The sequence below is a fragment of the Nyctereutes procyonoides genome, unplaced genomic scaffold (assembly GCF_905146905.1).
Source record: "Nyctereutes procyonoides isolate TBG_1078 unplaced genomic scaffold, NYPRO_anot_genome, whole genome shotgun sequence".
NCBI classification, from domain to species: domain Eukaryota; kingdom Metazoa; phylum Chordata; class Mammalia; order Carnivora; family Canidae; genus Nyctereutes; species Nyctereutes procyonoides.
The window spans coordinates 935,864-948,973 of record NW_026575125.1 but is presented as its reverse complement, the minus strand read 5'-3'; the positions used below and the strand labels follow the sequence as shown (position 1 = coordinate 948,973).

At 57.4% G+C, this 13,110-nt stretch overlaps 1 protein-coding gene across 1 annotated transcript in view; it reads left to right on the top strand.

Annotated features, from left to right (window-relative positions):
* Positions 1–13,110, top strand: part of P2RY8 (P2Y receptor family member 8) — a 37,385-nt gene that overhangs the window by 673 nt on the left and 23,602 nt on the right. The gene's annotated exons all lie outside the window — the stretch shown is intronic.

Genomic DNA, 13,110 nt, shown 5'->3' with positions numbered 1-13,110 from the left:
TCTTTTTAGAGGTTTCCGTGCTGCCTGCATGGTGTTTCTGTGGCCACTGGCACACCCAGCGTGGGCGCGGGTGGAGGGGTGTGTCCCTGCCATGGCGCCCAGTGCCGGTGATGGCGCCGGGGAGGATGGATGTGAGCCGCCAGAGGGTGCTGGGTTCTGCATGACGTCCCCAATATCCTGGCTGGGGCCCTGACCCGGGGTGCGGGTAGGGCAGCTGGGCCCTCTGCAAGGCTCACCTGGGACCCCTGACCTGGGGTATGGATGGGGCAGCCGAGCCCTCTGCAAGGCTCACCTGGGACCCCTGACCTGAGTGCAGGTGGGGCAGCTGAGCCCTCTGCAAGGCTCACCTGGGACCCCTACCCAACCATTCGCTGTGTTGTTGTGTTCAGGACAAGGCAGTGGTGGGCAGGAAGGGACAGTTGGTGACAGGGTAGCAGGTAGCAGGTGGGTAAACACCACTCACTGCCCCCCTGGAGAACACCTTGGCCAGGCAGGTGGGCCCTGCCATCACCCCCCCACCCTGGGTGCTGGTCCTCTGGCCCTGCCTGTGCCTCCTCTTGCTGTCACCACTGGCCAGCAATGCACCGCAGCTGCGGGTCCCCCTTTCACATCCCCCTTCATGGCTCTGGAGCCGACGGGGTGGGTGGGCAGGATCTGGAGAGTCCCACGTGCACCTGCCCCCGCGCTGCCTCCCCGACTTGGAGCCCCCAGGAGGTGATCCCCACCTGCCAAGGCCCCTCTTGTCTTCCCCCCGCCCCGGGGCCAAGAACACCACGGGGAATCGAGACCCTGTGACCGTGCTCAGGGAGCAGCTGCAGGGACGTCCCTGGGGACATTAATCTGGGCATTAAAGAAGTTGTCACGTGCCAGGCTCTGTGCTGTTTTGGGTGGAGGGGAAAAATTCAAAATATTGAGATGCAGACCTGGGCTCCAGATTGCAAGGCGCTGAGGTGGGAAGAAATCCAGGAGGGCTTCCCGGACAAGGAGGGCTTCCCTTGCCGGGTCCATGTGGCGCCAGGGATGTTGTGAATGGGAGCAGGGGCAGGGACCGGCTGTGTGTGTGTTCCGCGTGGGACTGGGGATGATCCCAAGAGGAAGGTGACATTTTAGCACCCATCCTAGAAGAGCCACGGAAGCTTCCAGAATCAAGTATCAGATACACACAGGACCAGGGCATGGTCTCTCTGATAGGGCACTGGTGGCATTCAGGCTGTTACTGTCGTGCACTGTAGGGCATTGGGTGGCGTCCCTGGTCTGCACTTGCCAGACGCCAGTACCATTTCTTCCTCCCACATTGGGCTGTCCAGAAACATCTGCAGGCATTGCCCTATGTCCCCTGGGGTGAGAGGCTAAGTTGCGACTGGTCATGAACCACTGTGATACAGATGATAGATAGAGATGGATAGGTGGATAGGTGGGTAGACAGATAATAGATAGATATGGGTGGACAGTTGGGTGGATGGATGGACTGATGGATGGATGGAGGGATGGATAGATGAAGGTATGGATGGAGGAATGAAAGAGTGGATGACGGAGGGTGAATTCATGGATAAATGGAAGGATGGATGGATGGGTTCATGGATGGATGGATGGGAAGATGGATGGATGCATGGATGGATGGATGGATAAAGGGTTGGGTAGATGGGTTGTTGGGTGAGTGCATGATCAATGGAAGGATGGATGGAAGGATGGATGGGTAGGTGGAGGGATGGATGGAGGGATAGAGGGCTGGATGGGAGGATGGATGGATGCATGGATGGATAAAGGGTTGGGTGGATGGCTTGGTTGCTGGGTGAGTGCATGGGTCAATGAAGGATGCATGGAGCACTGGGTGCATGGCTGGGTGTTGGGTGCATGGACCGATGAACCAAGAACAGACGTAGGTTGCCAGTCCCTCCGTTGGGATCTGTCTCTTACAGCAGCTGTGACAAATGAGCCCAGGCTGGCAGCAGGAATACGGGAGACGTTCTGGTGCTCCACACAGGCGATGGCCACACAGCCTGCTGGGTGCATCCAAAGCCACAGCAGTGCGCACTTTAACGTGGAGCGTTGTGTCTCGGTGTCCAAAAGAGAGGGTGGAAGAAAACAGCTGTCCGGTGCCCGTGCTCTTACTTCCTCGTCCCATGCTCTGCACGCTGTCTGCAGGACACACTGGCAGGGTGCTGGGTGGGTGCCCCGGGCTCTGACTCACGCTCACAGGAAGCTGGCGAAGGGGCGTTCCTGAAAGCCCCGCCACAAGAGGCACGGCCCCGGCTACGGCTGGCCGGTTTCCTTCCCTGAGCCCAGCCCCCTCCCAAATAAACACTGCCCTCGCCACGCCACTCGTAAGCGGGCGTGCAAACGGCGGCCCGGCCCAGTTTCTGCACGTGGGGTCTGTGCAGAGCATCCTCCCGCCTGTGGTTTTCGTTTCTAGCTCCCGCCTTCCTCGCCGCTGGGTTCTGCGCAGGCTGCTCTGCCCGGGCGCCAGGCCCTCTGCATGTCGCTGTCGGTGAAGATGGATCGTAGGGGAGAGAAGATGGGGGACCAGGGAGATTGTGAAGGGAGCAGAGAAATGTTGAGGGACGCAGACTTTTTGGGAACAGAGCTAATTGGAGATGCATGGTAAAGATCACGGCCCCGTGGTCCACATTCGGGGATCTCAGGGGGGTCACAGGGATGGGCTGAGCGCACTTTCCCCAAGCATGGTGACGGGCCACCGGGGCGCGGGCAGAGTGACCCCACTCACAGCATTTGACCTAGACTCCAGCCCAACACAAGAATCGCCCTCAGATCCTCTTTCCCACTAAGAGTAGTTTCCATTTTGCTCATCACATCAGACAACTTCCTTAGTGCCTTGTACTTGTCCTCAGACTCCGGGAGGCAGGTTGTCAACCCCAGGTCAGGTGCCCGGGACTTCCCGAATGGCACTTGGGGGACACGGGCCTGAGCCTTTACCTGGTGTCATCCCTACGTGTCCACCAGGCGTGCACCAAACACCCCACCCGCCTTCTCTGCACCCACCCAGCAGCAGACTACAGACTCCATGCCATGCCCAGGCTCTGTGACCCCTTCTCCCGATCTGGGTGTGTGCAGTAGCCCCGGCACACTTGGGTACGACCCGCCGTGTTACACCTCATGCACCCACATGGCACGCCCCACAACAGGTCCCCATATAAACACGGAGACCACAGGACTCAGCGATTCCACTCACAAGCACGTACCCCAGACAGTTCAAAACGGCCTCGAGCAGGTGCTTCATCATGGCGGCATGGTTCCCACCACCAAGCATAGGGGAAACCCAGACCCCCCATCAACGGAAGGAGGGATGAATATACGCAGAGAATGAATGGGGTGGGGCCGTGTATGACTGGGATATAAGTCAATCATTATTGGTTCTGCTGGGAGGGGCAATGAGGACGGGGATGTCCTCGTCCATTGGGGTGACCATAGCTAAACACCACAGGCAGACATTGATTCCTGACAGCTTTGGAGGCCAGAAGCCTGAGGTCAGGGTGTGGCTGATGTTGTGTCTGGGGAAAGCCCATTTCCTGGTTGACAGTGACCTCTGTGCTGCCTGCTGAGGGAGGGAAGGCGGATACCAAGTGTCCGGATACCAAGTGTCCTCAGGAAGCACCAGTGGTGCCCTGATGTGGCCTGGGGATTGAATAGAATGGGAACTACTGTCCTAATGTTGGGGGCAGGGAGGCCAGCCACATAGATTTGCCTGGGAAGCAGGGGGTCCTAAGAAGCAGGACTTTGGGAACCAGCATGGGAACAGTCCCGGCAAAATGTGTTTGGGCGCTGAGTGGTGGACCCCGAGAGTATGTGTCCATGTCCCAATCAGCCAGAAGCTGTGGAGATTATGTGGAAACAGGGTCTTTGCAGATGGGATGACGGGAAGGCTCTGAGATGAGGTCATCATGGATCAGGTGGCTTTAAAAGCAACGAGGGGGGTCCTTGTAAGACGCAGAGGAGGAGACACAGACCCAGAGGAGGAGACACAGACCCAGAGGAGGAGCCATGTGAGGATGGAGGCAGAGATGGGAGGTGCAGATACAGGATAAGATTGGATAGATAGCTAGATAATAGGTACGTGGAGATGGAGAGCGAGATGAGAGATGCATAGGTGGATGGATGGATGGAGGGATGGAGGGATAGAGGGATGGATGGATGGAGGGAGGGATGGATGGATGGATGGAGGGATGAATGGATGGAGGGATGGATGGATGGATAGAGGGATGGATGGATGATGGATGGATGGATGATGGATGGATGGATGGATGGATGGATAGAGGGATGGATGGATGGATGGAGAGCTGGATGGATGGATGGATATAGGGACGGATAGATAGATACACATAATAGGTGGTTAAATACAATGGATGGATAGATAGATACATAGATATGATGGATGGGTGAATGGATGAATTGATAGATAATGGACGGATGAATAGATATGGATGGATGAATGGATGGATGGATGGGTGGATGGATGGATGGATGGATGGATAAATAGACAGTCGCTCGTGCTAGACAAGGACTTCTAGCCTCACCAGTGCTGACATCTGGGGCTGGATGCCTCTCTGGTGTGGGCGTCCTGGGCACTGTGGGATGCTGAGCAGCATCTCTGGTCCCAGGAGCACCCCCCATTCCAGTGTGACCAGCATAAATTTCCATGGACATTGCAGAGCATGCACTGGGGGCCCAGTCACCCTCAGGCAGAAACTCCTTTGCCCACAATGAACCTGGTCGGGTAGGCACATTGGCTACATCTTACGGGCCGACCACCCACATCATTGAGGGACAGTGGCTTCTCCTTGGGGTCTTGGGAACATCCATGATTGGATTATCTGAGAAGATAATTCCACACACATTTCGAATGCAGTGTGTTAGCACCGAGGCCAGCCTGGGGGTGGGGGGTTCCTCCCTGAAGCCCCAGGGTGTCTGTCTGGGACTCTGTGATGAGGATGGATCAGGAACAGCCTCTGAGCTCATGTGAAGCCCAGGATGTAGTACATGGGGACCACGTGCCCCCTGGATGGCCCCTCCATGGACCGCACATGGTGTGGCCTCTCCGTGAGCAGGTGTGTGCAAGGTGGGGCCTGCCGTGAGTTTGTGTCTTCTGTGCAGATCCTCAAACACCACCTGCTGTGCATCTGACCACGGCCACACCATGACTTAAGGCTTAACCTCTATTTCCTCTTCCGTGACACGACAAAAATACTATTCTCTCCCCTGCTCTCGTGGGTGCCGTGCTCACACACAGGCCCCAGGTGACATAGGCTGCGCAGATACCCTGCAAGTGACATGCCCTTGAGCGACAGGAGAGGACTCAGCTTGGCAGCTTCGGGCCGTGGCTTCACCCAACGTCGGCTCAGCACTCCGTGTGATGTGTCTATGGTTACTCCGTGGGGCCTTGTGAGTGAAATCCGCTCTGTGGCTCCATCACGGAAAAACACGTCAAGGTTAGGGAACAAGCATTATTAGCTCCGTGACTGGCTTCTGGTATGAAAGCTGGGTAGGTGCCCGGGTTTTCACACCACAGCCTGGTTTGGTGAGCGACGGATGGGGGCTGATGCTCTGAAGGACTCAAGCGAGTCAAGGTGATTCCACCATGGCCTCAAGCACATACCCAGGGCCTCCTCCATCTCCCCACCTTCTGGACCCTCCTGACTCTGCTCAGGAGCAGGTGGCGGGTTGCATCTGGAGAACGGCCTCCAGGCCCCTGCTGGTGGTGGGACGGAGTTCCCGGGATGTTCTGACGGGAACCAGGGATCCAGTCCCTGAACTTTTCCCAAGACCAAGGTGTCCATCTCCTTGGGCTGGCCCACCCCTTGGGACCCCAGGTCTCTGATGCTTCTGGCAAGGTTGCATCTCAACATCTGCCTATGTCTCATCTGGGTTGAGCTGCCCTGATTCATGCCCGGCGCTTCCACGTTAGCTGACTCTGGCCTCCACACAGAGTCTGGTCGTTGAACATCCCGGGGTCTGCCTGGAGGGGGGATGTGCAGTTCATAGACTACGTGGGCTGTGTCTTTGGAATGCAGGGGGTCTTAGAAGTAGGAGAGAGAAAGGCATTCACCTTCTGCATGGGAAAAAACGAGGATCAGCACCTAGGGTGTTGCTGCTCGGGGGGTTGTGTATCGATGGACATTCTCAACAGACGTAGACTGGGGTGGTTGGTTTTTTTGTGTGAACATTACCTCGGGGTGCATCTGGGTGTGTCTGGGTGAGAGGAGCCTTGCATCAGGGGACTGAATAGGGCAGACGGCCTTCCCTAGGGTGTGTGGGCCGCGTGCAATCCTGCAATCCTTTCCCGGCCCGCGGAGAACAGAGGGTGGGTGAAGGAGAATCAGCTCCCTCTGCCTCACTGTCTCCAAGCTGGGACGTGTGTCCTCTCCTGCCTTCAGAGCGAGGTGTTCCCAGTCTGCTTTTCCTGGGCCTCCCGCTGCAGACAGGAGACCGTGGGGCTTCTCACCCTCCAGAATCATGTGAGCCAATTCCTTTAAGAGATCTCTTCCTATATATGTAAATGTGTGTGTCTCCTACTGTTTTTCTGGGGAATGCTGGCTCACACAAGAGGCAGAGGATGGGAAGATGGATGGATGGATGGATGGATGGATGGATGAATGGATAGATGGTGGTGGATGAGTGGAAAGTTGGATAGATATGATGGATGGATCAATGGATCAATGGATGGATCAATGGATGGATCAACGAATACGATGGATGGATGGATAGATCAGAGATTATGGATGGGTATGATGGATGGATAGATGGATGGATGGATAAGAGATTATGGATGGATATGATGGATGGATGGATGGATGGATGGATGGATAGATGGATGGATGGATGGATGGATGGATGGACAGATGATGGATCAATGAATGGGTCAATGGATGGATCAATGGATATGATGAATGAATGGATGGATGGATAAGAGATTATGGATGGATGGATGGGTAGATTGATGGATGGATGGATCAATGGATGAAAATGATGGATAGATGGAAAAATGCTAGGTAATGGATAGATCGGTGGATGGATAGATGGATAGATAGGTAGATGGTAGATGGAAAGATCTGTATCTACCCCAGGGACAGACAGATAAAGAAAAAGAGATATTTTAAGGAATGGACTCATAGGACTGTGGAGGCCGGCAAGTCTGAAGTCTGCAGGGTCGACCAGCAGGCTGGGCCCCAGGGAAACGCGGATGCTGCATCCTGAGTGTGAAAGACACTTGGACACAGATTTCCCACTTCGTCAGAGCAGGTCCGTCTGTTTCCTCCGATGGCCTTCAACTGATCAGACAAGGGCCACCTGTTCCCAAGAAGGAGGGCCTCTTGCCTTGCTCGAAGTCCGCCGATTGAAATGCTAACCCCATCCAAACGAAATGCCCACGGCAACCTGTAGACTCGCGTCTGACCACAGATGTGGATACCGTGGTGCCGCCAAGTGGACACACAACACCACTGTCACGTGGCAGAGAGGCAACATGGCTTGTTACGTTTTGGTTTTCGCACTCACCTTTGTGTGAATGTATCCTCTCATTTCTCACCTCCCCCCCCCCCCAGTTTTATTGAGATATAACTGACACCTAATGATGCGTGAGCCACAGGTGGACAACCTAATAATACGGCGTGTGACATGCACATTCGAAGCTTTGTTCGAATCGATAAACACAGTTTTCTGTTATTCGGGTTCGGAGGGAATAAGAAAGAACCCTCCGGATAGTTTACGGGGTGAAAGAAAGACGACGGCAGACGTCTCCTCTTGCATTTTCTTAATCTAACTCATGATCGTCTGAGCTTCTTCCCTGGAAACCAAAGTGACATCTTTCATGACGTCCGCAGAAACTCATCAGAGGTATCAGGACACGGCGGCTCGAGTTTTCAATTTTCTTTCCTGGGGTGAATGTTCTGAAGTCCAGCAAGCAGGGTATGAAATGTGGTTGCAAAGACCCCAAAGATGAACAGAGGGGCCCACTGCCCACCGTGGGATCCTCATCGCTGTCTTCGCATAGAGATAAAGATCTGCTTCTCATGATATTATCAGTTTTGCAACACTCCAACCAGTGGCCTCCACACGACCCAGGAAACCCAGCCCCTGTCCTGCCTCGGAGAGGCCCTACGGTTCATGGTGGGAGGTGGGGTGTGAGGTTGTGCATCGGCAGGAGCACACGCCACCCTGGTAGGAAAATGCGTGCGCATGGGGAAGTGATAGGTTCCTCATTAGGCAGCGAGCTCACAGAACAAGGTGTCTACTTCGAGAGGTACCAGGCCAACGTGTGAACACAGAAAGGTCGCCCTTGTGGATACGAGACCGGGTTATTATGGGGTGAATTCCATCCCTGTGGAGAATTCACCTGTCGGAGTCCTCACCCCGAGACTCAGGATAGGACCCCAGTCATAGGGGTGTTGCAGGTGTCATTAGGTAAAACGAAGGTCACCGTGGAGTATGGTGGGTCCCTACTCTGATATGACCAGTGTCCTTATAAAAGGGAGAAATTTGGACGCAGACCAGAGGGATGACCACGGGAGGACACAGGGAGAAGTCGGGGTCTACACGTCAAGGAGAGAGACCTCAAGAGGAACCAGCCTCGCCCCCCACCCTAGATCTCAGACTCTCAGCCTCCAAGACGAAGAGACACAAGTATCGGCTCATTCTTCCATGAGAAAATAAGTCGCAGATGCAGGTAGTCTTTGTAGCAACCGCAGGAAGCCCGTACCGTCGGGACGAGTTCCTACACGGCATCAGGACGCCAACCACCGTGGTTTTCTTCTCTGCTTCCTGCCCCCAACCTGCGACTTCTCAGAAGTGGAGACCAGTCCCGCAGAGGAGAAAATACCACCGGTGTCTGGGGAAGGATGGCCTATCTCCCCTGTAGCCCTTGTTGGCCTGCGGGCCTCAGTGTGGTGTGTGGACGGCTTTGGCGGGGGGCGGGGGGAGGACTCGCGGTGTCCAGAACCACCTCCAGCTGGGGCCTTGTAGGGACAGACGGACGGGCATGCACTGCTCCATAGCATTGGGTCTCTCGTCAGCTATCCAATGGGGTGCCCCAGGGGTCAGAGGCCATGACGAAGATTATATGGACAGGCCTCAGGCCTGGATTTTATCTAAATGCTGGACCCCACGGGCATAAGGATCAGCTCTGCACAGTCGCCAAAGAGGTGGTCTGCTGGGTTTGCAGCAAACCTCACACATTTCAAAGGCTTGAACGCTTTCCCTATATGGCTTTCCCACCCCGACTGAGCTGGAAACCGTTAACAAATGGCTGACCCTAGAGTCTTCCACTGCTGGACCCTTCTGACTAACCCACAAGCCAAAAATGGTCATAAAACCTGGAAGGATTTTTGAATGATTGGCGTCGCCGGCAGACACGGCCCCAGAGGTGCCCACATCTTCATCCCCATGTGGTGGGGACAATGCCGTAGGCGCCTCCGGGATCTGGAAAAGGCGGGGAAACGGATTTTTCCCTTAGCACAGCCACGAGGAACCAGCTCTACCAACGCATCAACGTGCAGCTGGGGAAACGGATGTGGGGTTCCGGCCACGACGAGGGCAAGAGCGCAGACGCCTGTCGTGTGAAGCCTGTGGTGGTTGTTACAGCGTGAGGGTCACGCACGGGATGATTAAGACCCAAGGCATCAAAGCACCTCGTGGGTGGAACCAAAGCAGGGAACAGAGGCAAATTCGTAGCCTCGAATCCATACGTGACACAAGAAGAAAGATCGGCGTGCTCACGGCCCAAGATTCCATCTGAAGTATCTAGAGAGGACGAGCTGAATGCAAAATAAAGGAGAAAGAAGGAAATGATGAGGGGCATCTGGGTGGCTCAGTGGCCGAGCATCCGCTTTTGGCTCAGGTCATGACTCCGGGGGTCGTAGGATCGAGTCCCACATTAGGTTCCCCGCAGGGAGCCTGCTTCTCCCTCTGCCTGTGTCTCTACGTCTCTCTGTGTCTCTCATGAATAAATAAATTTTTTAAAAAAGGGGAAATGATGAAATGACATCAGTAGAACTGGGGGGGGGAACATGTACAGAACGGGAAGAAAAAGTACGCGGGTCTTATCCTATAGCTGTCGGATCCCGGGTTGGGGTAACGCTGGCGCCCGCCGCACAGGGTTGTTTTAAGGGCTCACCTCAGCTGCACCCGCTAGGAAGTGGCCGCCAAACGCCCACCATTTCCCATCAGTCCCGGCAGAGCCAGCGCCGCCTCGGGTCGCGGAATCACCTTCCGAAAGCAGCGCTCGTTTGGCACCAACAGCGTCGCGGCCACGTGTCGGCCTCCCGAGCAGACCCGTGAGAACCAGGGAGCAACTAAACTAAACAGAACAAAACGAAGACTTCCCGACACGTGTGAGATCCCGAGCCCCGCGGTTAAGTTCGATCGGGTCATGGATCACTTAACGCGCGGTTGCGGGCCCCGAGCTGCCTTCGGTAACGCCTGGGCGCCCGGCGTCGTCATAGGTAGGAAGGCTAGTGGGGGGGATTGTTGGGGGAGCGGAAGTTCTCGGGCCCCCAGCGGTCTGGGGGGGCTGCGGCGAGGTGGGGGCCGGCACATTCCCGGAGAGATGCTCCCCGTTGGTTGCAGAGACCGTTTGGCCGGGATGGCCGTGAGCGCCGGGTTCTCCCGCCTTGCACACAGACCCTGAAGCCCGGAGCACCCCGACACCCAGATCGCCCTTCTGGAAAACACAAAAGCCGAAACGTCGGGCTCCGTCGGAGGTTGTCTGACCTTCTGACGCCCGCGCGGCCGCCTACAAACCAAGGCCGTCTCTCCGAGCGCTGCGCCCTCCCGGCTCGGAGTCTCCGTGTCTCCGTGTGCGAAGACTGAGGGCGCAAGGGGTCAGAGATGCCCAGGGCACCCGGGATCTCACCCTCATTGGGGAGGGGGCAGCACGCTGGGGAGGGGGGGGCGAGGACGCGGCGCACACGGAGCTCGTTTTAGATCAGCTGGTGACAACGGAAATAAGGCGGTTTCTTTTCCGAGCGACCTGGGACTGAAACGCGAGCTCCGAAAGTGGTAAATTCTCCGTGAAGAAGAGGAGAAACCCGATTAGGACGCGTCCCCCGGCGGCCCCGGAGGAGATGCCCAGCTCGCTCATATCCAACACCAGGACCCCAAAATGTGAAGGATCCTGCGTCGCGGTCCTGGGGGCACCTGTGTCGATGGCCGGGGAAGTGACTCGTGCACCAAGCAGCTGCACGGGCCCACGCGGGGGAAGCTCTGGATTCACAGGAGGCTGACGACAAACCGGACATTTTCCCTTTAAAATCCCTTTAAAATCCTCCGCCCTCCCCATCCCAGAGAGGGAAGAGCTGCCAGTTGGACGCACGGACACTTTTCAACGTGGCAGGACCTTTTGCCACTCGTTTGTGGATTCATGGCGGGGAATCCCACGGATTGTGCACGATTTCCGCACCCCCCGCAGGTGGATGTGTCACCCCACGACTTGGCCAAGACGTTGGTGGAGCAAGTCGTGGAGGCTCCGCACGGGGACACCGAGTCCTCCTCCTGGGCGTGCCGGCTGCAGCGCCGAAGGGAAGCGAACACGAGCTGAAGCCGCGCCTTTCGCGGGGTGACGTTCCGTGTTATTCCGAGTGTGGGAAAACCTTGGCCGCAGTCCAAGCTCGTTCGGGAAGTGACATCGGCGACGTTTCTCACCACCGGGTCTCATCGTGGAGGGTCAGAGCGTGGGATGTATTCACGTCCCTCGCATCAGCGGGACCACGATGTCCGCCGACTCAGAAGCAGCCTTTGAGCCCGGAGGCCGGCCCGGCGGACAGGAAGTGAAACACACGCCTGCACACCTGTTTTTACGGCTGTGACTTGCACGGGGTCAGAGACCAAAGCCTTTCAGGCGCGTCCCTAAGACGACACTAGGCTCAGAACGTGCAGACGCGGGGATCACGCTTCTGGGGCCCCAGGCGTCCCCGGGCTGCTGGTGTGTCCCTCCCGTCCCCGCCTCCATCGTCACGGGGCCCCTTCTCTGTGTCTCTCCTCCTATTGATGTTACGAGGACACCTGCCATTGGACTTATAAGGACCACGCGACCCAGGGGGAGCTCATCCTGGGTCCTTGAGTTCATCGCATCTGCAAAGAGCCCCCTGCCCAGTTCCGCAGTAAAGCCCCATCCACAGGCTCCGGGGGTCGGGATGGGCGCAGATCCTTTTGGGGTCACCCTCCTACCACATTGGAGGTGCTGAATGAGGGCTTGCTGGGTGGACGCAGTGAGCGGGGTCTGGTTCCTCGCAGGGCCACGGGCTGTCGCACAGGGGGGACCCCCGGTTGGGGCCAAGGCGTGGGCGGAGCAAGAGGTGCAGAGCCGCCCGGCGGGGTGCATGTGGGGGAAACAGCCAGGGCCGGTGAAGGTGGGCAGAAAGAGGAACCGGCCCCAGGTGGGGCCTGTCGTCCCCAACAGCAGCCCCAGGTTGGGGTGGGGGAGGGAGCCAGAGTGGAGCAGGTGAGAACATGGATACGTGGACCCGTGGTGTTTGCCGCGGGCACGCGGCGGCGACGGCCCCGCCAGCCTAGAAAAGGCTTCCCGTGCAAATACAGAAGTGAAACCCAAACAGAAGTATGGGGACGGGCAAGCTCCCTCCCCCGGCGGGACGCTGCCTGCGACTCCCACCTCGGACGCTTCCACCACCTGCAGTGTCGCCCCGGGAATCACCATGCAGGCCCCCCACAAACACACACTCACAAGGTGGGAGGGGTGAGCTGACCGCGACCCCCCAATCCCGCTGGCCCCAGGACACCCGCACACACCCCACGCCCGGTCCCTGCACCCCCCGGGGCTGGTGAAAACGCCAGGGTCGAAACCCCCTGCCCGCATCCCGCAGGACAGAAGCGAGAGCTGGGCGCCCCCGCCCCGCTGGATGGCGGCTGGGAAGGCCCCGAGGTCAGGGATCACTTCCCTCCCGCCCGGGACATCCCGCTCGTCGGGGGGGAGGAGGTGTGACCAGCCTGGCCCTGCCGCCGGGGACTCTCTGGGCTCACCCTGAAAGTCCCTGCTCCCGGGAAGCCCCTGGGCACCCGCAATGTGGGGCCCTGACTCCCTGGGTGTACTGCGAGGGCTGCCCTGGGTGACACCTGCTGAGGACACCTGCCGCCCCCTCGCGTCCA